Source organism: Hyperolius riggenbachi, chromosome 5, assembly GCF_040937935.1.
Source record: "Hyperolius riggenbachi isolate aHypRig1 chromosome 5, aHypRig1.pri, whole genome shotgun sequence".
NCBI lineage: Eukaryota > Metazoa > Chordata > Amphibia > Anura > Hyperoliidae > Hyperolius > Hyperolius riggenbachi.
Window position 1 is genome coordinate 99,623,187 of NC_090650.1, and position 25,260 is coordinate 99,648,446.

The 25,260-nt window shown below is 43.2% G+C and overlaps 1 protein-coding gene across 1 annotated transcript in view; it reads right to left on the reverse strand.

Annotated features, from left to right (window-relative positions):
* The window catches only part of SKAP2 (src kinase associated phosphoprotein 2), a 365,363-nt gene that overhangs the window by 97,372 nt on the left and 242,731 nt on the right, over positions 1-25,260 (reverse strand). The gene's annotated exons all lie outside the window — the stretch shown is intronic.

Here is a 25,260-nt window from a genome sequence, read left to right on the forward strand (position 1 = left end):
GTGGTGACAGATTGGTTGGCTTCCTTTGCCTCATCAATCTTTGGCCTTCCTTGGAAAACTGTCAGCAAGACTGACAACTTTCAAAAAAATGGAAACCACAAACTTATTTCACGTGGCTTCAAGGAGGAGGCAACGTCTCTGGTTATTTGGAATCAATGATCTGCAGATAATCATGATAGAAAGTCAAAAGCATTACAAAAAGCTGCAAGGCAAAGCAAATAGCGATACTGCAGTGAATGCCAGTTGTCAAGTCGTGCCTCTTCCAGCTCCATACTGCTCCAGGTATTATATACACATACAAAACTACGGTAGATATTGTATAAGTATTATATACATAGTACTTGCTATGTTTGGGCAATGGTGTAAAATAATGTATAATAGATACAAATAAAAATAGATAAAATAGATAAATACATAAAATAATAAATACTACAATGCAAATTACATAAACCAAGATTTTAAGTGATATTCCACCTGTGTTAAAAAATCAATGTGGAAAACAAAATCTGGTGATTTTATAATTTAACGTTATTAAAAATGATCGTTCCTCTTCAGTTAGCTACCAGTTCTACATGTCTAATATGGCCATTTATTTGAAACTGCAATTACTGTATATACTCGCATATAAGCCGACCCATGTATAAGCCGAGGTACCAACTTTTTCCTCAGAAACCAGGAAAAAGTGATTGACTCACGTATAAGCCTCTCCCCAAAATAGCCCCCTCTACATTAGCCACATGTTCCCCCAGTACAAGTCAGCCCCCCTGCCCATAGCCAGATGTGCCCCAGAATCATACAACTGTGCCTCAAGAAGCCACTAGATCGCTTCATAGATATGAGACAAACAGCGACTGCCACTGTCTTGAGCAGCACACTCTGCACACCATATTGCAAGGTATTGGGGGCATGGACACAGCAGGACACAAGCTGGTAAGAGCAGGCTCACTAGTGCACAATCCTTACGCTCCTCTGCCATTAACAATACCTGCTCCACCATCTGTTTTTCTCCACTGACTTGTATATAAGCCGAGGGGGTAACAATTCAGCACATTTTTATGCTGAAAAATTAGGCTTTTACGCCACTATATACAGTATTTTCCAATCACGAGATCTTGGAGACAGGAAAGTACATTCTGCTTAATAACAACTGTAGTAACTCCTATTTCCCTGCATGTAAAGTAAATAGCTGCAAAGAGCAGGAAGCATTGCAGCTTCAGAGCAATCAACGGCAATAATCAGAAAAATGACAAACCTAAGAACTAGGTATTGTGCAAGCAACTGTGTGGTCCCTGTTTACCAATGTTTGATGAATACACCCAGTTGTTACTAGGAATTGTTTTATAAGTAAATAGCCTTCCATGTTTGTTGAGTAGTCTCCAAATGCCAAGCTGAAGAAGCAGGTGATTTGGGCGCGCGGCTTGGCACATGTCTAATTGGCAGCACAACTGAGTATCAGTAATCGGGCACCTGATGCAGAAGTAGCAACTGATTGGCTACATAACTAGATGGTTGAATACTGCAGTATATAGGTTTGCCTAGAGCAGCGGATCGGCTTCAGATAGCGGGCGCTGGAGGGGGACGTTAGACAACACAAAAATGTTTTTACATTGTGCTTTTCAAAGCTCTTGAGCTGCAGCCACTAGGTCACACTCAGTAGGAAGTAGCAGCATTAGGGAATCTAGCCCAAGGACTCCTTGCTAAATAGGTACTGGCTTACTGAACAGGAAAAGCTGAGATTTGAACCCAGGTTAGGTTTAGGTGTTCATTTTAGGCACTAGGAGGGGAAATGAGGTTTAGGCATTAGGTAGGGTGGGGGTTGTTTTAGGCACTAGGAGGGTGTATTAGGGTTATGCATTAGGTGGGGGGTGTCATTTTAGGCATTAGGAGGGGGATTAGATTTAAGCATTAGGTGAGGGCTTGTTTTAGGCACTGGAAGGGGTGATTAGGTTTAGGCATTAGATGTGTGTGTGTGTGTATGTGTGTGTGTGTGTGGGGGTGTTCTTTTAGGCATTGGAAGGGGGATTAGATTTCAGCATTAGATGGGGGCTTGTTTTAGGCACTAGAAGGGGTGATTAGGTTTAGGCATTAGGTGAGTGTGTGTGTGTGTGTGTGGGGGGGTTCCTTTTAGTCATTGTGAGGGGGATTACATTTAAGCATTAGTTAGTTGTGGGGGGTAGTTTTAGGCACTAGGGGGGGCGATTAGGTTTAGGCATTAGGTGGAGGAGGCTCATTTAGGACAAAGGAGGGGGATTAGGTATAGAAAAAGATGGGGAGATTCATTTTAGGTTCTAGGAGGGGGATTAGGTATGGAAATAAGTTGGTAGGGTTCAATTTAGGCACTAGGAGTGGGGATTAGGTTTCGTCATTAGGTGGAGGGGGCTCATTTTATGCCCTAGGAGGGCTGATTAGATATAGAAACAAAGTGGAGACTTTCATTTTAGGCACTAGGAGGGGGGATTAGGTTTAGAAACAAGGTGGGGAGGTTCATTTTAGTCACTAGGGAGAGGGTTCAAGTGAGAATGGACACTGGGATTGTCAATAACAACATTTATATTACTAATATTCTTACTACCGGCAACTCCTGTGCACCCAACTCATGCAGTGGTTCAATGAATGTCTGTGTGTACCTTGAGGAACCTACTAAAGTCCAGGCACACAGTCTTGGATCTCCAAGTTCCCTGTATAGTTGATGGTAAGTCATAGTACGTTTAATGACAACTTTATGCCAGTGCCACACACAAAGTAGCTTACACAGGTATTGTCTGGTTAGGCTTCATATAGGTGTTTGTGAGTGTGTGTTTGTGCGTGCGTGATCCTGCTGTGACATGTAAATGAAAACAACTCTTAATGCACAGATGGTTGTGGGGTTTTTCATCAAATAGTTTCCATGGAAATTATACTAACAATCTGTAAGATACTTGCAAAAAAGCAGCTTGTATTTACATGCCTCTCAACTGCAACGTGTAACTCGTCACTTATTATTCAGTGCACACAATCACCATAGCCAAATGGATACAAGCTGCCGACAATACAAACAGGGTACATACCGTATGTGTCTATATACTGTATACATGGTTGGGAAGGTAGGGAAGTGTTAAATGGGTGGGGAGAGTAGGGGATCTCCTAAATATACTTTTATTGCATAATTTACTGTCGGCTGTGCAGTTAACCACTTGAGGACCTAGGGCTTTCTACCCCTTAAGGACCGGCCACTTTTTTTCCATTCAGACCACTGCAGCTTTCACGGTTTATTGCTCGCTCATACAACCTACCACCTAAATGAATTTTGGCTCCTTTTCTTGTCACTAATAAAGCTTTCTTTTGATGCTATTTGATTGCTCCTGCGATTTTTACTTTTTATTATATTCATCAAAAAAGACATGAATTTTGGCAAAAAAATGATTTTTTTAACTTTCTGTGCTGACATTTTTCAAATAAAGTAAAATTTCTGTATACATGCAGCGCGAAAAATGTGGACAAACATGTTTTTGATAAAAAAAAAACCATTCAGTGTATATTTATTGGTTTGGGTAAAAGTTATAGCGTTTACAAACTATGGTGCAAAAAGTGAATTTTCCCATTTTCAAGCATCTCTGACTTTTCTGACCCCCTGTCATGTTTCATGAGGGGCTAGAATTCCAGGATAGTATAAATACCCCCCAAATGACCCCATTTTGGAAAGAAGACATCCCAAAGTATTCACTGAGAGGCATAGTGAGTTCATAGAAGATATTATTTTTTGTCACAAGTAAGCGGAAAATGACACTTTGTGAGAAAAAAAAAAAAAAAGTTTCCATTTCTTCTAACTTGCGACAAAAAAAAATGAAATCTGCCACGGACTCACCATGCCCCTCTCTGAATACCTTGAAGGGTCTACTTTCCAAAATGGGTCATTTGTGGGGTGTGTTTACTGTCCTGACATTTTGGGGGGTGCTAAATTGTAAGCACCCCTGTAAAGCCTAAAGGTGCTCATTGGACTTTGGACCCCTTAGCGCAGTTAGGCTGCAAAAAAGTGCCACACATGTGGTATTGCCGTACTCAGGAGAAGTAGTATAATGTGTTTTGGGGTGTATTTTTACACATACCCATGCTGGGTGGGAGAAATATCTCTGTAAATGACAATTTGTTAATTTTTTTTACACACAATTGTCCATTTACAGAGATCTTTCTCCCACTCAGCATGGGTATGTGTAAAAATACACCACAAAACACATTATACTACTTCTCCTGAGTACGGCGATACCACATGTGTGGCACTTTTTTGCACCCTAACTGCGCTAAAGGGTCCAAAGTCCAATGAGTACCTTTAGGATTTCACAGGTCATTTTGAGAAATTTCGTTTCAAGTCTACTCCTCACGGTTTAGGGCCCCTAAAATGCCAGGGCAGTATAGGAACCCCACAAATGACCCTATTTTAGAAAGAAGACACCCCAAGGTATTCCGTTAGGAGTATGGTGAGTTCATAGAAGATTTTATTTTTTGTCAAAAGTTAGCGGAAAATGACACTTTGTGAAAAAACACAATTAAAATCAATTTCCGCTAACTTGTGACAAAAAATAAAATCTTCTATGAACTCGCCATACTACTAACGGAATACCTTGGGGTGTCTTCTTTCTAAAATGGGGTCATTTGTGGGGTTCCTATACTGCCCTGGCATTTTAGGGGCCCTAAACCGTGAGGAGTAGTCTTGAAACGAAATTTCTCAAAATGACCTGTAAAATCCTAAAGGTACTCATTGGACTTTGGGCCCTTTAGCGCAGTTAGGGTGCAAAAAAGTGCCACACATGTGGTATCGCCATACTCGGGAGAAGTAGTACAATGTGTTTTGGGGTGTATTTTTACACATACCCATGCTGGGTGGGAGAAATACCTCTGTAAATGGACAATTGTGTGTAAAAAAATCAAAAGATTGTCATTTACAGAGGTATTTCTCCCACCCAGCATGGGTATGTGTAAAAATACACCCCAAAACACATTATACTACTTTTCCTGAGTACGGCGGTACCACATGTGTGACACTTTTTTGCAGCCTAGGTGCGCTAAGGGGCCCAACGTCCTATTCACAGGTCATTTTGAGGCATTTGTTTTCTAGACTACTCCTCGCGGTTTAGGGCCCCTAAAATGCCAGGGCAGTATAGGAACCCCACAAGTGACCCCATTTTAGAAAGAAGACACCCCAAGGTATTCTGTTAGGAGTATGGTGAGTTCATAGAAGATTTTATTTTTTGTCAAAAGTTAGCGGAAAGTGACACTTTGTGGAAAAAAACCAATAAAAATCAATTTCCGCTAACTTTTGACAAAAAATAAAATCTTCTATGAACTCGGCATACACCTAACAGAATACCTTGGGGTGTCTTTTTTTCTAAAATGGGGTCACTTGTGGGGTTCCTATACCGCCCTGGCATTTTACGGGCCCAAAACCGTGAGTAGTCTGGAAACCAACTGTCTCAAAATGACTGTTCAGGGGTATAAGCATCTGCAAATTTTGATGACAGGTGGTCTATGAGGGGGCGAATTTTGTGGAACCGGTCATAAGCAGGGTGGCCTTTTAGATGACAGGTTGTATTGGGCCTGATCTGATGGATAGGAGTGCTAGGGGGGTGACAGGAGGTGATTGATGGGTGTCTCAGGGGGTGGTTAGAGGGGAAAATAGATGCAATCAATGCACTGGGGAGGTGATCGGAAGGGGGTCTGAGGGGGATCTGAGGGTTTGGCCGAGTGATCAGGAGCCCACACGGGGCAAATTAGGGCCTGATCTGATGGGTAGGTGTGCTAGGGGGTGACAGGAGGTGATTGATGGGTGTCTCAAGGTGTGATTAGAGGGGGGAATAGATGCAAGCAATGCACTGGCGAGGTGATCAGGGCTGGGGTCTGAGGGCATTCTGAGGGTGTGGGCGGGTGATTGAGTGCCCTAGGGGCAGATAGGGGTCTAATCTGATAGGTAGCAGTGACAGGGGGTGATTGATGGGTAATTAGTGGGTGTTTAGGGTAGAGAACAGATGTAAACACTGCACTTGGGAGGTGATCGGACGTCGGATCTGCGAGCGATCTATTGGTGTGGGTGGGTGATCAGATTGCCCGCAAGGGGCAGGTTAGGGGCTGATTGATGGGTGGCAGTGACAGCGGGTGATTGATGGGTGGCAGTGACAGGGGGTGATTGATGGGTGGCAGTGACAGGGGGTGATTGATGGGTGATTGATAGGTGATTGACAGGTAATCAGTGGGTTATTACAGGGGAGAACAGATGTAAATATTGCACTGGCGAATTGATAAGGGGGGGTCTGAGGGTAATCTGAGCGAGTAGGCGGGTGATTGGGTGCCCGCAAGGGGCAGATTAGGGTCTGATCTGATGGGTAACAGTGACAGGTGGTGATAGGGGGTGATTTATGGGTGATTGATGGGTAATTAGTGGGTGTTTAGAGAGTAAACGCTGCGCTTGGGTGGTGATCTGATGTCGCATCTGCGGGCGATCTATTGGTGTGGGTGGGTAATCAGATTGCCCGCAAGGGGCAGGTTAGGGGCTGATTGTTGGGTGGCAGTGACAGGGGGTGACAGGGGGTGATTGATGGGTGATAGGTGATTGGCAGGTGATTGACAGGTGATCAGTGGGTTATTACAGGGAAGGATAGATGTAAATAATGCCCTGGCGAATTGATAAGGGGGGGTCTGAGGGTAATCTGAGCGTGTAGGCGGGTGATTGGGTGCCCGCAAGGGGCAGATTAGGGTCTGATCTGATAGGTAACAGTGATAGGGGGTGATTGATGGGTAATTAGTGGGTGTTTAGAGAAGATAACAGATGTAAACAATACATTTGGGAGGTAATCTGACGGCGGGTTTGCGGGCGATCTAATGGTGTGGGTGGGTGATCAGATTGCCCGCAAGGGGCAGGTTAGGGGCTGATTGATGGGTGGCAGTGACAGGGGGTGACAGGGGGTGATTGATGGGTGATAGGTGATTGGCAGGTGATTGACAGGTGATCAGTGGGTTATTACAGGGAAGAACAGATGTAATGAATGCACTGGTGAATTGATAAGGGGGGGTCTGAGGGCAATCTGAGCGTGTGGGCGGGTGATTGGGTGCCCGCAAGGGGCAGATTAGGGTCTGATCTGATAGGTAAAAGTGACAGGTGGTGATAGGGGGTGATTGATGGGTGATTGATGGGTAATTAGTGTGTGTTTAGAGGAGAGAATAGATGTAAACAATGGATTTGGGAGGTGATCTGATGTCGGATCTGCGGGCGATCTATTGGTGTGGGGGGGTGATCAGATTGCCCGCAAGGGGCAGGTTAGGGGCTGATTGATGGGTGGCAGTGACAGGGGGTGATTGATGGGTGATTGACGGGTGATTGACAGGTGATTGACAGGTGATTGACAGGTGATCAGGGGGGATAGATGCATACAGTACATTGGGGGGGGTGGTCTGGGGGGGGGTCTGGGGAGAATCTGGGGGGTTGGGGGGTGATCAGGAGGGAGCAGGGGGCAGGGGGGGGTATTAAAAAAAATAGCATTGACAGATAGTGACAGGGAGTGATTGATGGGTGATTAGGGGGGTGATTGGGTGCAAACAGGGGTCTGGGGGGTGGGCAGGGGGGGGGTCTGATGGGTGCTGTGGGCGATCTGGGGCGGGGGGGGGGGAGAAAATCAGTGTGCTTGGTGCAGACTAGGGTGGCTGCAGCCTGCCCTGGTGGTCCCTCGGACACTGGGACCACCAGGGCAGGAGGCAGCCTGTATAATACACTTTGTAAACATTACAAAGTGTATTATACACTTTGTATGCGGCGATCGTCGGGTTAACATCCCGCCGGCGCTTCCGTATGGCCGGCGGGATGTTGCGGCGAGTGAGCGGCGACAGGCGGAGGCGGAGGATCGCGTCACGGATGACGCGATCGCTCCGCCCATGCCCAAACAAGGACCGCCGCATTTTGTCAATACGGCGGTCCTTGCGGCGTCTGCTTCCCGGCCGCCATTTGTCTATACGGCGGTCGGGAAGTAGTTAAAGATGACGTAACGCACACAACAACACTACAATAGCACAGGCGGATAATAGCATGCTCCCACAGATCATTTGGCAAGCACAAGGGCAGCAGAGGTTTAAGGTGGCCATACATCTAGCGATTTTGCGGCCCAATCGACCATCCAATTCGATAATTTTATCAAGTTGGATCCAAATCATTGCCCAGCAGGTATGCCTGATCGATGATTTGACCGATTTTGGGCCGAAATCAGCAGAATGTATCGATAGAGCAAGCTGGGAAATCTCAGGCCGCCAAATGGGTGTGAGGCCGTAATGGCGTAATAGCGATGACCGATGAATGCAACGGAAACACTGTTCTGCTGTCACCCCAAATGTTAATATGCCCCCTGGTGCCTGTGCATTAAAAATTCTCACATGCGTGCTATATGTAGCAGCCATGTGTGGAACAAATGGAGAAGTAGGACAGCTGGACACTCACGATAGCTGGACAGGTGAGAGATTTTATTGCATGGGCACCAGAGGGGGGAACAGTGGCAGAGGTGGCAGATGTGCCATCATGAGACCGATTCCCAAGAGATTTCTTGAACAGATCCTAAGTTTAACATAGGTTCCATTGACATGTTTATTGATCTGTTAAAGGGATACTGTAGGGGGGGTCGGGGGAAAATGAGCTGAACTTACTCGGGGCTTCTAATGGTCCCCCGCAGACATCCTGTGTTGGCGCAGACACTCCCCAATGCTCCGGCCCCGCCTCCGGTTCACTTCTGGAATTTCTGACTTTAAAGTCTGCGTTGCCGTGTCCTCGCTCCCGCTGATGTCACCAGGAGTGTACTGCGCAGACACAGACCATACTGGGCCTGCGCTGTGCGCTCTTGATGACATCAGCGGGATCGAGGACACGGCAATGCAGGCGCAGTGGTTTTCTGATTTTAAAGTCAGAAATTCCAGAAGTGAACCGGAGGCAGGGCCAGAGCATCGGTGAGTGGCAGCGCGGGCACAAGATGTCTGTGGGGGACCGTTAGAAGCCCCGGGTAAGTTCAGCTCATTTTCCCCCGACCTCCTACAGTATCCCTTTAAGGTTTGTTCCAAGAAATGAACCATTCTGATGTCTAGTAGGAACCAGCTCTTAGGGCTTGTACCCACGGCGTGAGTTTTGTGGTGATTTTTTTGGCGACATGTGACTTTTACCATGACCAGTAAGAGTTTTTTGCAATTTTGCGACATGGGTACGTTTGCGTGATGGCTTTCACAGTGCACGCTTATTACAACCGTCACAATGGATCACATTGTATAGAACTATTGTTTGCGCCTGCCTGGTGCCACTGCTTCTTCCCGCGATAGAAGGTGGATTGTGGAATGCTTGTTCATCGGGTCGCATTGCTGTAGGTTCCCTGATCCATCTTCTGGTGAGTATGTAGATTCAGGCATCACCCAGAGATTTATATCACCCAGGTGACCAACTGGAATGCAGTACTCAGTCCAGCCAAGTGCTCTCAGAGCTTACAGACTTTGCTGGTTTCTCAGGAGGAGAAGACTGAAGTCAGGCAATATTTCCCAATCTGTTAAACTATATCTACTCTGCCTATAGGAGTTGTCCAGCACTGACAGCATTGCACTTACTAACATGAGATAATCACATCATCTGTTCAAAAGAGCAGAAAGCCGACTTGTGGTATGGATTACTGTTTTGTTGATTTTTTTTGCAGTGTTATTAGACATGCCAGTATGTATTATTGTGCCATTTGGTGTTGCAAACAGATAAATGGCCTGCTTCCTCTGTAGTAAGACTGATACTGGTGCTAAGAAAAATATTTAGGGAGTTGAAGCTCCACAGAGTTTATCTTAAGCAAGAATCTGAAGATCACAAGGAACTCACAACCTGTTTTATCTCAGTGTGTGATGGCTACTGAAGAGCAACATTTATAAAGCTCAGTGGTGTATGAGATAGGATTGTTCTAATAAGAAATGCTACATTCCCGCAGATTATCACAGCCAGGTACAAAGGGCAAATAGTCAAGCTATAGAATGCAAGCAAAAGCTTGATAAAGTGTCAGCATATTATACAGTGATGTACATAAAGTAATTCTTTAAGCATATAATGTATGTTATAAAAGCAGTTAATGTTAGATCTTAAAGCACACCTGAAGTGGAGATAAAATATTTATCTCAGAATGGCCCCAAATACTTACATTTCCCATGTGTTTCTTTCTGGGTGTTAAGGTGCACATTAAAGGCTGAGTCACACTACAAGAGCTTTTTAAACGCCAAATATTTTAAAAGCTCTTGCTAATGCAATCCTATGGGAGAATTTTACAAAATCACATCGCTCCAGTGTGAACATTCACATAAATCACAAGTGTTTAGAAAAGCTCTCCTAGTGTAAATGAGCCCTTAAAGCCAATGGGAATGCCTGTTTAGATAAAAAAAAGTCAGATACTCACCTAAGGAGAGGGAAGGCTCAGCTCCTAATGAGCTTTCCCTCTCCTCTCCCGGTGCCCTCCGTGCTGCGCTGCTCCCCCGTTCAAATCCCCCGCCGGGGGGAATTCGGAAGTCTTCGGGAGCCGAGTCCTCCCGAAGACAGGACGGCTCCATACTGCGCATGTGCATTTCCAAAGCCTCCCTTCGGCAGGGAAACGGCAGTATTTGACCGAAACGTCGAATACCGCTACGGGGGAGCCAGTGCAACAGCGGGGACCGTGAGAGGAGAGGGTATGCTCTATGGGACTCAGAGCCTCCCTCTCCTTAGGTGGGTATCTGACTTTTTTATTTAAATATGGGTTCCCATTCACTTTAAGGTATAATAGATTCCTCAGATGCGATAATTCAGATTTTTATGATCAAATTGTACAGAAAACAAGAGAAATAACATTTATATTGCGCATTTCTCCTGGTGGACACGAAGCACTTGAGCTAAAGCCACTAGTAGGCAATAGCAGTGTTAGGGAGTCACTATCCAACCACTGCATTTTATGATTGTATCTGAAGATAAAAAATGCCTGTTTATGGGAATAAGTGATAATTACCCTCCAATTACTTATGATCCTGCAAATCTGATAGAATGATCGCGTCTGGGGGAAATATTGTACCGTTTACGGGCACCTTTAGTATAGTGGAGTAATCTCCTTGACCTGGATGCTGTGCCAGCCTCCGCCCCTCTGTGCCAGCAGTGGGATGTCATCCTTGTCCATCTTTCCCTCACCGCATGAATGGTCTGACTGGTAAGAGGACAGTACTAGGCAAAGATTGACATCACATTATATTACAGTGAGGTAGAGGCTGTATTCCTCTATTAAGGAGGCCACTAACAATACAATTTTTAGCAAAAAATCGTTTGAATGATTAGATAATTCTGATCGGCAGAAAAATCGTTCACTACACCTTCAACGAACCAATCTTTGCTTCCAATCTATTACAACCAACAAGAAAATCAAAATTTTGGTTTGAAGAAAATCCATTCGGACAACTGTTTTTATAATCATTCTTAATTGATTGTGCCCATCAACGAAGATTATTTACAACTAATCCGATTTGAATTTCTGATCACACAAGCGATTTTTCGCTAGAAATTGGACCATTAGTGGCCACCTTTATATGGGGCTATACTTAGTTTGATATGCTTGCCTCCACTTCAAACGCACATCGCAGTGCATTGCATCGCACTGCTTTGCTAGACATTAGACATGCATCTGTGTCCCATTTGCCCTCCCTGGCCGCCTTGGATACACTTTAAGCAGTGGTCACATACCTTTGTGCCATCTTTGGAAAATGTGCCTGACCAAGAAATGAGAAGGTTCTGTCAACAACCAGGGACAGCATTTTCCCGTTTTATCTGTCTCTCAGGACACTGATAGAAACTAATATCTGAATTCCATGTTCCTCTATCCTGATCTTAACACCTGGATAGCAAAATGTATCACGGAAATGATGATGTAGACCTCCCGGTCAATCAACACTCTGCAATAAAAAACACCATCTGGGTCTGGGTGTATCAGGGGAAGGGGGTGGAGAGAGAAAGAGAGAGAGCGGGGAGCCTCCCTCAGGGCGTGTCAGCAAAATAAAGGCACCAGGAAATTTGGGTGTCGGGTAATAGTAGAATATCCATGACATCTGATGATCATCTACTATTTTACAGCGGTAATTCCAATAGCAAAATATCGGTAAATGTTACCAATACTTTACTACAGCTAAACCTCACTCTCAAATAGAACCCTTCACCTACAATGCCTAACCCTAATCAACCTCCCTGACATACATAGGACAAGACTAGCCAACTCACGTAGAGACCTGGCGTTCATTAACCAAGAACTAGTTTGGTTAGTCTGCCCAGTGTGTGGATGAATGTTCTTTTAGCTGATTTGTTTCATTCTCTCCTGTCACTTGAAGAAACCATCATGTGGCCTTCATGCCATATGCAAATGTATTATTTAACTATGTCCTGCTCAAGTATATTAGGGTAGTGGCTTTTCAGAAAGAGATCAGAGTTTTAAGCAGGACTGAAGGCTTCAATGGGTGCCAAGTAAACCTTTCTTTTAAATGCATATTGTCAGGCGTATTTTGTCCATGCCAAACATACTATTGTATTAGATTGTATTCATTAAATATTTGTAAAATTGCCATGTGCAGGGAGTGCTTGGCAATTGTATTATTATCTACACTGACTAAGTAGTTGGGGTAAGTAACAATAAAAGTGCAGTGCTACCTGCGCATGGCAATTTAACCTATATAATTGACTATGGATAGGCAGTAATTCCAAATAATATCTATGACATGGCTACAAAAGAAGTCAGAAATTCTTATTATAGTTTGTTTAAAAAGTTAGAGAACCCTCTGTACAGAGCACACCCAGATATAATTTAAATATACAGCTGAATGCCTATGTTTGGTAATGTTGTAAAGGTTAAAACTAGTTTTTACAATATACATAAATGTATTTTAGCACTTGCCCTACATTTCGTAGGTTGAATAATGTTAGTGCTTTAGATAGCATGGAATATAATTTAATGTCTGCATAATATATGGTTTGGAAATGCCAATGACCCCTTGAAATTGTCAGGAGCAAAGAGTTTCTAAATAAAGTGAAAGGAAGGAAAACATGGCATTCAGGGCAGAGATATGCAATTTTATGGTCAAACATCAGATCCATTAATTATCAAGAATATTGTTACACCTGCGATTCCAGAGAATAAATACGAGACTTACATCCAGACATTACACTTAATCGTCAGGATTAAGATTTCGTGATAGTATCATCTAAGTGTTACTTTTACATACCAGTTTTAAATGAGATTTGTATTACAGTATATCATACTTAATATTGAGCTTACATGTTACTGATAATGCAGTTCTTAATAGCTAAATATTTAAATTAGATCCGGTGGTTCTATTTTTTTATGTGCACTTAGGCACAACTGGATGTAGCATTGTTATAATAACTGCTTAAATCCAGTGCCATTATGAATGTGTATTCTAAAGTAATTATTATTCATTTCCTTCTGCAATAAAAAAAATCTATGCTTTCTTTCTAAAAAAAACTTTACTAGCAATGCCCTTTGTTGGCTTCGTTTCATTGATGATGTCTTTTGCGTGTGGAGGGGGTCACATTCGAGCTTACAACAATTTGTTGATAACCTTCATGAGCAATGTCCAGCTATTAGACTCACTATACATAGTGATTGCCGGGAGGTGAGCTTTTTGGATACAATGGTGTGTGTCACAGAGGGTAGGTTGGGCATAGACCTCTACATTAAACCTACGGACACCAATTCAACATTGTGTTTTGACAGCTTCCACCCGGCTGCCACTAAACGTTCTATTCCAGTAAGTCAGTTTCAGAGAATTAGTAGGATAGTAGAAAATGAACAACTTAGAGAACAACGATTAGATGAGATTAGATGAGATGCAGGACAGGTTTATTAAGAGACAGTATCCACAGCGAGTGCTTAGTAGAGCTAGGACCAATGTGGGAACAAATAGGAGTCAACATATTCGTCGTAGACTAAACAACTCTAAGAGAGTACCATTTGTGAGCCAATACAGTGTATATAGCGATGCAGTGGCGGGCATCATACGCAGCAATTGGAATATTCTTAAAACTGCTTTTCCACATATTGAAGAGTTTCAGAGCTGTCCACTGATGTCATACAAACGTGCCCCAACACTACGGGATAAATTGGTGCGGGCGGATATGGGCACCCAGAGGGGTGGGGGTGCTCTTTCGGCTCGACCCAACGGCACCTATCCCTGTTTAAATTGTGTCCATTGCCACAGTGTTATTAAAGGTGACTACGTTTCACATCCCCATTCGGGTGCTAGGTTTGGCATCGGTGGACAGTTCGATTGCAACTCACGTTACGTTGTTTATGCATTAAAGTGCCCGTGTGGTCTTCTCTATATTGGGCAGACCACACAACCCATGAAAGTTAGACTATCAGCACATAAGAGTACTATTAGAAATCATGCTAATGAATTGGCAGTTCCTTCCCATTTTAGTCATGCTAATCATTCTGTTAGCCAGTTGAGGTTCCAAATATTAGAGCAAGTTCAGCCACCTAGACGTGGGGGTGATAGAATTAAAAAATTATTATATAGGGAGGCTATCTGGATACGCAGACTTGATACACTTGAACCTAGAGGCATGAATAGGGAATATGATATGATGCCATTTATATAGTAACATTTATTTATTTTTGCTGTCTTCTTATTTTATTTTATTTTTGCATTGCTGCATATGATGCCTCATAGCACTGAGCTATGTATTGATCTGTGGTGTAGTGATCATATACTTTCTCTTTCTCTTTTTCTTAGATGTTTCCCTTAGATGGATTTCCGCTGTACGCTGCTGCAACTGAGGTAGACAGCGCCGTGCGCGCTGGCTGTGGACGCCTAGATGGTTGCCTGGTGACGGTGGGAGGGGCGGACTTCGTTCGCCCTTCACACATGTCACATGACGCTGCCCATAGGCGGAGCTTTTTCCGTCTTACGGAGCGCTGTCCCCCATCAGGTCCGCTCTTCTTAGGGGCGGTACCTGATGTGATGCCATCTGGGGAGTTGCGCCCGTATTGGTCGGCGTCCGTGAGCGGCCTTCTGGGCTCCACCCCCGTGCGTCGCACGGCTGACTGTCCGTGAGTGCTCTGCTATTGGAGCACAAGCTTGTGCATATTAAGTAGCAGTTCCCCATAAGGTCCGCGTGGCGGACGTAAGGGGATTGGTCGCTAAATTGCGACTGTGCAAAGCTGATTGGCCAATTTTGAGATTAAGCTGTATATATATTGCAACATGTTATGTGTTTCCTTAGATGCTGGTAATACTTGATAAAGGAGGCTAGTCCTCCGAAACGTTGTAACTATGCCAGTACCTTGCTATTAAAGTGAAAGAGCAAATCATTGATGGTGCCGGATTTCATCTTTATACTAAAAAAAAAAAAATCACACAAACGTCTTTTTAGCATCACACTATAATGACCGTCACGGCAGATCGGATCCTTAAAGGGATACTGAGCAAAAACACAATCTGCACTTACCTGGGGTTTCCTCCAGCCCACTGTAGACTGGGAGGTCCCCAGCGTCCTCCTGGCTCCTCTCCCGGTCCCGTTGGCGGCTTCATTAATCGGCGACTTCAGCCTGAAGTCGCCAGTACAAGTCTCCGCTGCGCACAATATGCGTCACCACGCCGGCCGCTACGTGTCATCACACCGGCCGCTGTGTGTCATCACACTGGCCGGGATGAGAGTCCTGCGCTTGTGCACATGCGCAGGACTCTCCCACCAGCCAGCATGATGATGTGTAGCAGCCGGCGTGATGATGTGCGGCGGAGACTTGTACTGGTGACCTTAGGCCACGCCGGGGGACCTCGCGGCCTACGGTAGGGGTCATGGGTGTGATGAATACAAGGGTGGAGAGTCCAAGCTTTTGTCATCACAGAGGGGTATAAGAATCAATGGGATCTATGATCCCAGGTTGGGAAACTTTATGTATGTCAATGATAATTATGAGATACATTTTGGAATTATACTTTGTTTATTATAGAGTCACTTGACTCTTGTTCCATGACTGAAAAATGGTGCATGACTGCCAATAGTTGGTGTATTGCCAATACATTTGCTATCTCCTATAACTTCTGAGGTCAACTTAGAAAGGAAGCAGCATTTGAGAAGAGAGTACTGCTATTCACAAACAATGCCATCTTTACTATTCAAAGACACAACAACAGCCACTTTATGATGTACTCTTGGTCATGACATCACAACACAGTGTCAGGTGTAATAAACATATATAAATCATCTAACCAGCAAGTGAACTCACGCACACCTGCCTCAAACATGCTTCCTGGGTCTCACAAGGTCCATCCTGCAAAATAGCATGCAGGGAGAAAAAAGACATGCACAAGCCCTACTGGCACCTACACAGTATGGCCACACTCGTACACATATAGGAGCTTAGCTGAAATAATATATTCTACTAGCTGTTGTCAAAAAAGTCTGGAGGGTCCCAGCGGTGCATTGATGTGGTCCCAGCACTGGGGGCATTGGGGAAGCCTTCTGGATTATCTAGAGGCTACCCACTGCTGTGGTAAGTATCTAACGTTGACCTTTTTTTCCTCGGTAATCTTTAATACAGTGGTGTGAAAAACTATTTGCCCCCTTCCTGATTTCTTATTCTTTTGCATGTTTGTCACACTTAAATGTTTCTGCTCATCAAAAACCGTTAACTATTAGTCAAAGATAACATAATTGAACACAAAATGCAGTTTTAAATGATGGTTTTTATTATTTAGTGAGGAAAAAAAACTCAAAACCTACATGGCCCTGTGTGAAAAAGTGATTGCCCCCTTTGTTATAACTGTGATAACTGTGGTTTATCACACCTGAGTTCAATTTCTGTAGTCACCCCCAGGCCTGATTACTGCCACACCTGTTTCAATCAAGAAATCACTTAAATAGGAGCTATCTGACACAGAGAAGTAGACCAAAAGCACCTCAAAAGCTAGACATCATGCCAAGATCCAAAGAAATTCAGGAACAAATGAGAACAAAAGTACTGTAATTGAGATATATCAGTCTGGTAAAGGTTATAAAGCCATTTCTAAAGCTTTGGGACTCCAGCGAACCACAGTGAGAGCCATTATCCACAAATGGCAAAAACATGGAACAGTGATAAACCTTCCCAGGAGTGGCTGGCCGACCAAAATTACCCCAAGAGCGCAGAGAAAACTCATCCGAGAGGCCACAAAAGGCCCCAGGACAACATCTAAAGAACTGCAGGCCTCACTTGCCTCAATTAAGGTCAGTGTTCACAACTCCACCATAAGAAAGAGACTGGGCGAAAACGGCCTGCATGGCAGATATCCAAGGCGCAAACCACTTTTAAGCAAAAAGAACATTAAGGCTTGTCTCAATTTTGCTAAAAAAACATCTCAATGATTGCCAAGACTTGTGGGAAAATACCTTGTGGACCGCCGAGACAAAAGTTGAAGTTTTTGGAAGGTGCGTGTCCTGTTAAATTTGTCGTAGAAGTAACACAGCATTTCAGCAAAAGAACAGCATACCAACAGTAAAATATGGTGGTGGTAGTGTGATGGTCTGGGGTTGTTTTGCTGCTTCAGGACCTGGAAGGCTTGCTGTGATAGATGGAACCATGAATTCTACTGTCTACCAAAAAATCCTGAAGGAGAATGTCCGGCCATCTGTTCGTCAACTCAAGCTGAAGCGATCTTGGGTGCTGCAGCAGGACAATGACCCAAAAGACACCAGCAAATCCACCTCTGAATGGCTGAAGAAAAACAAAATGAAGACTTTGGAGTGGCCTAGTCAAAGCCCTGACCTGAATCCTATTGAGATGTTGTGGCATGACCTTAAAAAGGCAGTTCATGCTAGAAAACCCTCAAATAAAGCTAAATTACAACAATTCTGCAAAGATGAGTGGGCCAAAATTCCTCCAGAGTGCTGTAAAAGACTTGTTGCAAGTTATCGCAAACGCTTGATTGCAGTTATTGCTGCTAAGGGTGGCCCAACCAGTTATTAGGTTCAGGGGGCAATTTCTTTTTCACACAGGGCCATGTAGGTTTTGAGTTTTTTTTCTCACTAAATAATAAAAACCCTCATTTAAAACTGCATTTTGTGTTCAATTATGTTATCTTTAACTAATAGTTAATGGTTTTTGATGAGCAGGAACATTTTAGTGTGTGAGAATTTCAAGATCAGTCTTATGGCAAATTGGAACGAATTGCTTACTGAACATTTTATAGAAGTGTCCAGCTAAGATTACTTTGTGTTTTTGATTTACTTAAAGTTGCCAGCTGATCTCCAACACATTTTTGTGAAATTGCACTGAAGCAAAACCCCCTACAGGCTATCATCACGAAACTTGCTTGCTAGGTATCTTAGGAAGAACAGTGGGAACTAAACAAATATATTTCAAAAAGACCTTGTAGTTTTTTGAGAAAATCAATTTATTTATTAAAATAATTTTTTTTAAATGTGGTAAAATTACAGATAGTGTAAACCTTACCCACAGAGTATAGAAAATGAAGTGCAAAGTGTGGGAAATGCAGTGCAGAGCGTGGGAAAGGATGTGCAGAGTGTGGGGAAGGGTGTCTAGAGTATGTGAAAAGGTGTGCAAAGAATGGAAAATTATGTGCAGAGTGTGGGAAATTATGTTAAAAATGTGTGTGTTTTGAGGGGGCGGGGGAGGGGGGTATGAGTGGAGTGTGGAATGTTGTGCAGTAGTGTACAAACTAAACAGCAAACCCAGCAAATCCACTGCTTATATGTACAGATGCAATACCTAAGGTTAAATTATATGTCATTTAATCGCATTTAAAAAACTATTTTCCTAACATAGATTTTCTCAAAAACTACAAGGTCTTTTTCAATAATTTTGTTTTTTACTTGTTTTCACTATTTTCCTTAACATACATAAAGTTGGTACCATTGGCTTCAATTTGATTCACGAAACTGTTTAGACAAAAATTTAAGAATTTAAGAAACCACCAAAAGATTGCGGACATTTTCCTAAAAACGTCAGCCACCTTCTCGTCCATCCTTGCTCAGTACCACAGCAAAATGTTATTTTAACAACTTAAAAAAAAAATCTGTTATTTGAACATTCTAAAAGCAATTTTCTCAAAAATAGTCTTTTTGGAAAAAAATGTTTTTATATGTTCTTTCTAGCCATTACTGACAATGTAAAATGGTGGAATTTTGCAGATTTCTACAAAAATGTAGTGGAATTTTGCACCAAATTCAGAATTACTAGGTGAAACAATAAAATAATTGAGAGTTTAAAGACGTGACATACTGTAGAATGTAGTTAATCTATTCAGGATGGCCACTGTCATGTATGATACGGAAGTCGAGGCAATTATCGATTCCGTATCGTTCTGCGAAGTAGAGCAGAATGTCAGTTCTGTTTTAAATGTACAGCAGATGTCTTTTTTCCCTTCACTCTGAATTAGAGCCCCTCACCTCTCCACTTCCTTACTAGTTATTCACACATAGGTGCTACGACCAAATGCTTGCCATGGAGTAGCTTCAGCAGAATGAGCAGATAGCGATCTTTTGGTTCCCTCTCAAAAACTTCCCTCTGAAATGCTGCATCAGAACAATAGTGAGATCCCATTTATTGATAATTCAAGATGTGGTTATCGCAGACAAAAGACAAATATATTTCCTGGTTCCTAAAAATCAGCCTACTAGCTCACCCAATTTATAGCAGTCTAGTGGCTCTGGAAACAAAGTTATTCGGCATTCGCTGAGCGCACGTTACCCTACTGGTATTTGGTGTCAGTTGATCAAACATCGGCCGCAGGTTGCAAATCTGCCCTCGGATTCGCTGTGCGCCAATCCAGACAGAAATGGCACAGATTATTGTGTCAATCTGGACTTGTACAAACTCCTGCCTATCCTGCTCTGCAGGAGGTAAAAACCGCCCATGTTTTACTAAAGCCAGCCCCAAAACTCAGATGGTATAAAAGCAGGGCTGTGGGGTCGGAGTCGGGGTCGGGGCAATTTTGGGTGCCTTGAGTCGGAGTCGGGAAAAAATGCACCGACTCCTAATGAATTTAAACTGTAATTAAAATAGAAAATATGATAAAATGTTCTATTTCTCAGATAATAGTCATCATAAATAATTTATACATACAGTAATAGCTGTGCTTAGTCCACAAAAATGAAATAAACCAATCAAAATTAGTTACTTGTGCTGCTTCAATAAAGCAGTCCCCGTATTTTTAAAGTCAGATATACACATCTGATTGTGACTGTATATATGATGTGTACACAGGAATCTCTTATATATACGAAATAATATCTATGCTGTAAGTATAAAGCCTGATGTGTAGCCGTGTCACTAATAGAGATGGTCAATGAGATGGAAATAATTCTGCGTTGATTCTGATTTTTGCTCATGAAATCAAATCATTTGATATGTTGTTAAAATTTGGTTTGGTGACTACGAATTAAATGGTACCTGAAAAGGATGAAAAGAAAAGTTTCTTCCAGCCCCCTTCAGGCTAATCAGTCTCTTGCTGTCCACCTCCCCCACCTGGATCTTCTTCTATGAGTCCTGGTAATTCAGCCAGTCAGCGCAGTTCGGCCGCATGCCGCTTCCACAGCCAGGAGCGTTCTGCACCTGCGCAACAGTGCTGCACAGGTTTAGTACGCTCCCGGCGGCGGAGTGTGTGCATGCACTACACCAGACTGGCTCAAGTACCTGGACTCATAGCAGAAGATCCAGGTGGTGGAGGAGGACAGCGAGGGACTGATTAGCCTGAAGGGAACTGGAGGAAGCCCCAGGTATGTATAAAACTTTAATTTCATCTGTCTCAGGTTTACTTTGTTACACAGTAGTACTATACTCTACAAATGCACTCTCCACAGAGCTGCAGGGAATCCACTGAGAATGTTGTGCACATTGAACACAGAGGTGTTGTCTATCACCCATAAACCTGGTTCAGATTGTGCATGAAGAATGTATAATAGAGGAAGAATCTCCTTATTCCCCTGCAGAGTACCTGCACATCACTCTTACATGTACCCACAGTTACATTGCCTAGGGCCTGATAGATGTTCTTTGTTCCGGCCTGTACCTTTTACAAGTACTCGTACCAAGGACTAGTTTTAGTCTAAAGGGAATAGATATAGTAGTCTCCATATCCTTCTCACTTCAGTTGTCTTTTAAAATTCCTAACCGTTGGCAGTTAAGAGACGAATTTCATGTTACATACTTTCAATCAACAAGATTGTAATATGCAAATTAGAGGAGTCGGAGTCAAGGAGTCGGAGGAATCCTAAACTGAGGAGTCGGAGTCGGTGGATTTTTGTACCGGCTCCACAGCCCTGTATAAAAGTTTGGGCAGAACCGACCCCTCCCAGTTCTCCAAATTCCACCGACCAGAAACTGTCCTAGAGCTGAAAGAGCCTGAGGTGAGAGGTCCAGGCCCACCTGCACTCCCCTCCAGGTATCGCATGCTGGCTTTGGGGCCCCGGCCAGTGGGAGAGGTCCGGGACCCCTGGCCATCGTGCGAACCAATCGTGTGTTTTTAAATGTTTTCTTTCAGCTCTAGGACATGGCGGACAGGTGAGCGGTTAGGGAGGGACCCCTGTGGGAGGGATGCCTGCACGGGGGCAGTTCCTGCTAGCGACGCAATCTTGTGATGGCGTCCAACTGAAGCCTCCCACCTGAATGCTAATGGCTGCTAGATGTGGTATGGCAGGTAAAGGGTGTATGACAGTGCATCCTGATTGGCTGACGAGCACCTGCTGACCACTTAAATGTAGCTGGATGCATGTACTGCTGTGTTCTATTGCTTGTGTGTTGAATTTAGCATTCAGTATGGAACCGGTGTTGGTGGGTTTTCTGGATGTGAGAGGTCCAGAGCCTGGGTGTGAGAGGTCCAGGCCCACCTGCACTCCCCTCCAGGTATCGCATGCTGGCCTTGGGGCCCCGGCCAGTGGGAGAGGTCCGGGGCCCCTGGCCATCGTGCGAACCAATCGTGTGTTTTTATCAAACTAAAACCCTTGTAAAAAAAAATGAAAATGACGGTACCGTATTTAAAAAAATAAATAGTTACATTAGGGACTTTTTTTCTACTATGTATGGCATGAGGTTATATTACTTTTATATTTCTGCATTCAGTGGAAAGATGCATGGTGATGTCATTACAGAAGTACAAGATGTAGGCTCTACTATTTTTTAAAATCTGCATAATAATGTATTGCACTCTTGTACAGTGTGTGCCTTTCGTGAGTCCTAAAAATGGGATTATAATCGCTTTCTACTTCATCCTTGATGAATCATTTTATGCCTCTAGTTAAACGTATGGCCAGCTCTCCAACTTACTGGTCTAAAAAAATGATCAAGATATAAATAAAGTAAGTTTAACTTATTTTTGTATATTTTAGCTCAATGACATACTGAAATAGAACAGAGCTGAGTGCTTTATCCTCCAAATAGTACAAAAATGTGAAGCATCTACAAGCTGTGCTTAATTTCAAAACGTAATTCCCTCTGTATACACAGAGACATGGAGATTTACACAGAATGGTTAGGTAACTGCGGTTACTGTACACTGATATAAACTTGGCTCACTTGAAGCCAGTGCCTGAGAAGGTAATTTATAGAACATGACCAGTGAGGGACGGTCATCTCACTCTCGTACACTTTAGAGAACGGAAATACAGTTCTTGGCAGCTTCTACAGGAAAAGTCTGGCTCCCAGATGCTTCTTTCTATCCCTCAGTCGCTGAAACATAGTTTACACAACAGACTTTTTATACTTACTGCTCGGGAGACCAGCAGGCAAAGAGGACTAAGTGAATTAAATGCAATGCTGTGTTTAAAACAAAAATTGCTAACCCATCATTTTCATTTTAAGCAATTAAATATAGAAGTCAAGTGTTTTATAGATGTGGTTTGTTGTAGTCATAATATACCCTCTGCACTGCTTTCTTCTTTTACAGGGTGAATGGGAAGCTTTGGTTTGATTGTTTTTTTTTTCGGTTTTTTTTATTAATTTGGACTGGTGTCTTTTTCTTAGTCCCCTACTAAAGAACAATGTAATACCAAACCTCGTGCTTAAGTGCTATGTGGATTAAAGTCCTCTAACCCACAGTTCCCCAACCATGTCCTCAAGGCCCACCAACAGTGCCTGTTTTGCAGAAAACCACAAACATGCACAGGTGGGGTAATTAGTGCCTCAGCAGAGCTGATTAACCACCTGTGTGGATTTCCACAAAACATGCACTGTTGGTGGGCCTTGAGGAAAGGGTTGGGGAACACTGCTCTAACCGATATCAAGCCTTACGGTCCATACCATTGGGGTACTTGGGGAGACAATAAGCTTTTGCCACAAGGAGGTGGAGTAGGTGTCAAGGGTGACATATAGTGGAATCTTGAAGCACCGGTATCTCTCATCCCTTACTATAAAGAGTTAAATATAAATAACACATCAACGCCTTAAAAAATAACCTGTTTTAAAAAATAATGAATTTTTTCTAGGTTCTTTCAGGGTTGCCAACTCATCCCTTTAAATACTGACACATCTAAGTTATACAGGTTATGGGGCTTCTCACAGATAATCAGTGCCTAAACTGCATCTAACTAGCCACAAGACATGTATAATTCATAAGCGTCCGTATTTAAAGGGATAAGTTGGCAACACTGAGGTCCTTACCACCAGGGCAGACCTTAACCCCATCCCAATAAGCTATGCAGGAGGAATCACAGTGGCCATACTGGTAATGTATGCTTGTAAAACAAAAAGAGAGATCGTGAGCCCACAATAGTGTAGTATTTGTGTAGTGTGGGTGAGACAAATTGGGTGTGAATAAATACTTACAAAGATGGGTTACCTCCAATGCAACCACTGTATAGGCAGGTGGGGAGATTAGACCCAACCCCACTCGGGTTAAGAATAAGATGTCACTCTCTGTAGATCAGTAAATAGAGGGCAACACCCTTCCACCAGGGGTGGACAGCTCGTAGCTGATAGAACGGAACAGAGGTGCCAGGACAAATAAAATACACTAAATACTGTTTAGAAATAAGAGGTAAGGGTGGACTTCCCTCCCCGCTGAATTGTCTGTATCAGGAAAAAAAAAACTTTATTGTATACTTCAGATACAGACAATTCGAGTCATCAATGGGGAGGTAAGTCCCCCACTACCTCCCATTTTTAAACAGTTTCTAGTGTATTTGATTCTTCCCAGCACCTCTGTTTCAACTATACTGGTAATGTAATTAACCATTTATTCTGAGTATTTTGTGTAGAATACATACAACAAAAAATATTTTGTAGAATCATTAATACAAACTTTTATTTCTGCCTGTGTCATTTGGAGTTTCCAAGTACCAATCAGAAAATACAAGAATGGTGTGAGGGATGAAGCAGAACTTCTGAGTACTTTAGGTACTGAGGACCACATGTATCAGCATCGGCATACCAAGCAGTAAGTATCAAAATATAAGTAGGTCAACAAGGTCAGAAGAGTTTTAGGTTCAAAGGGCTTAGTCTGAAGGTCACTAGGTCTCGCCAGGGATGGTTAAGGTTAAACTAGGTATATGGATTAAGTTTAGAGGAAACAAGGGTAAGATTTTAGTTCTAGTTGTTGTTAATTTGATTTAATTGGATTAGGCAAGGGTGGTGGGTAGGACTAAGCATAGTAAAGGGTGACAATTAGATGTAGGACCAGGGAAAAGGTAAGTGGGGTTTAGTGGTTGGCTAGATACATGGGGAGCTAGGGAGTGGTTGGATACCTCACAGAACTTCTAATACAGTGTATTGACAGAAATCTTAATTCAAATAGCCAGACATTCATACTGGGTGCCTAATAATAGATATGCCTTGACAGAACCTTCCCACATACCTATTATTTCATAATATAAGCATGTAATATCCTATTGTCGAAGCAGGTGGTTTTGGCGCCTGGCGCTCTGCTCCCAATATCAGCAATGTAATGCTACGTGGGGCGGGTAAGGGTAATTCAGGGATCCGGCGGTTGCTAGACCCCGAATTACATCTTTTAACAACTCGGAGAGGGAATAGTATTTAACGCCACCGGTGAGTTTTGCGGCAGCAGAGAGAGCAGTCATTCAGCTCTCCCTGCGCCCAACTCACTGGCGATGCGCACATTCGTAAGCCTTATTTTTATTTACAGTAAGAAAAAGGTGTAGGTCTTTGATAGACAATAATTTCCTCCTTTTATACACTCATGGAAGTACTGTATAATATGTCCTTACTGCATACATGCAGGAAATGCATTTTTCTAAGTACCTCAGCTCTCAGCCAAAGC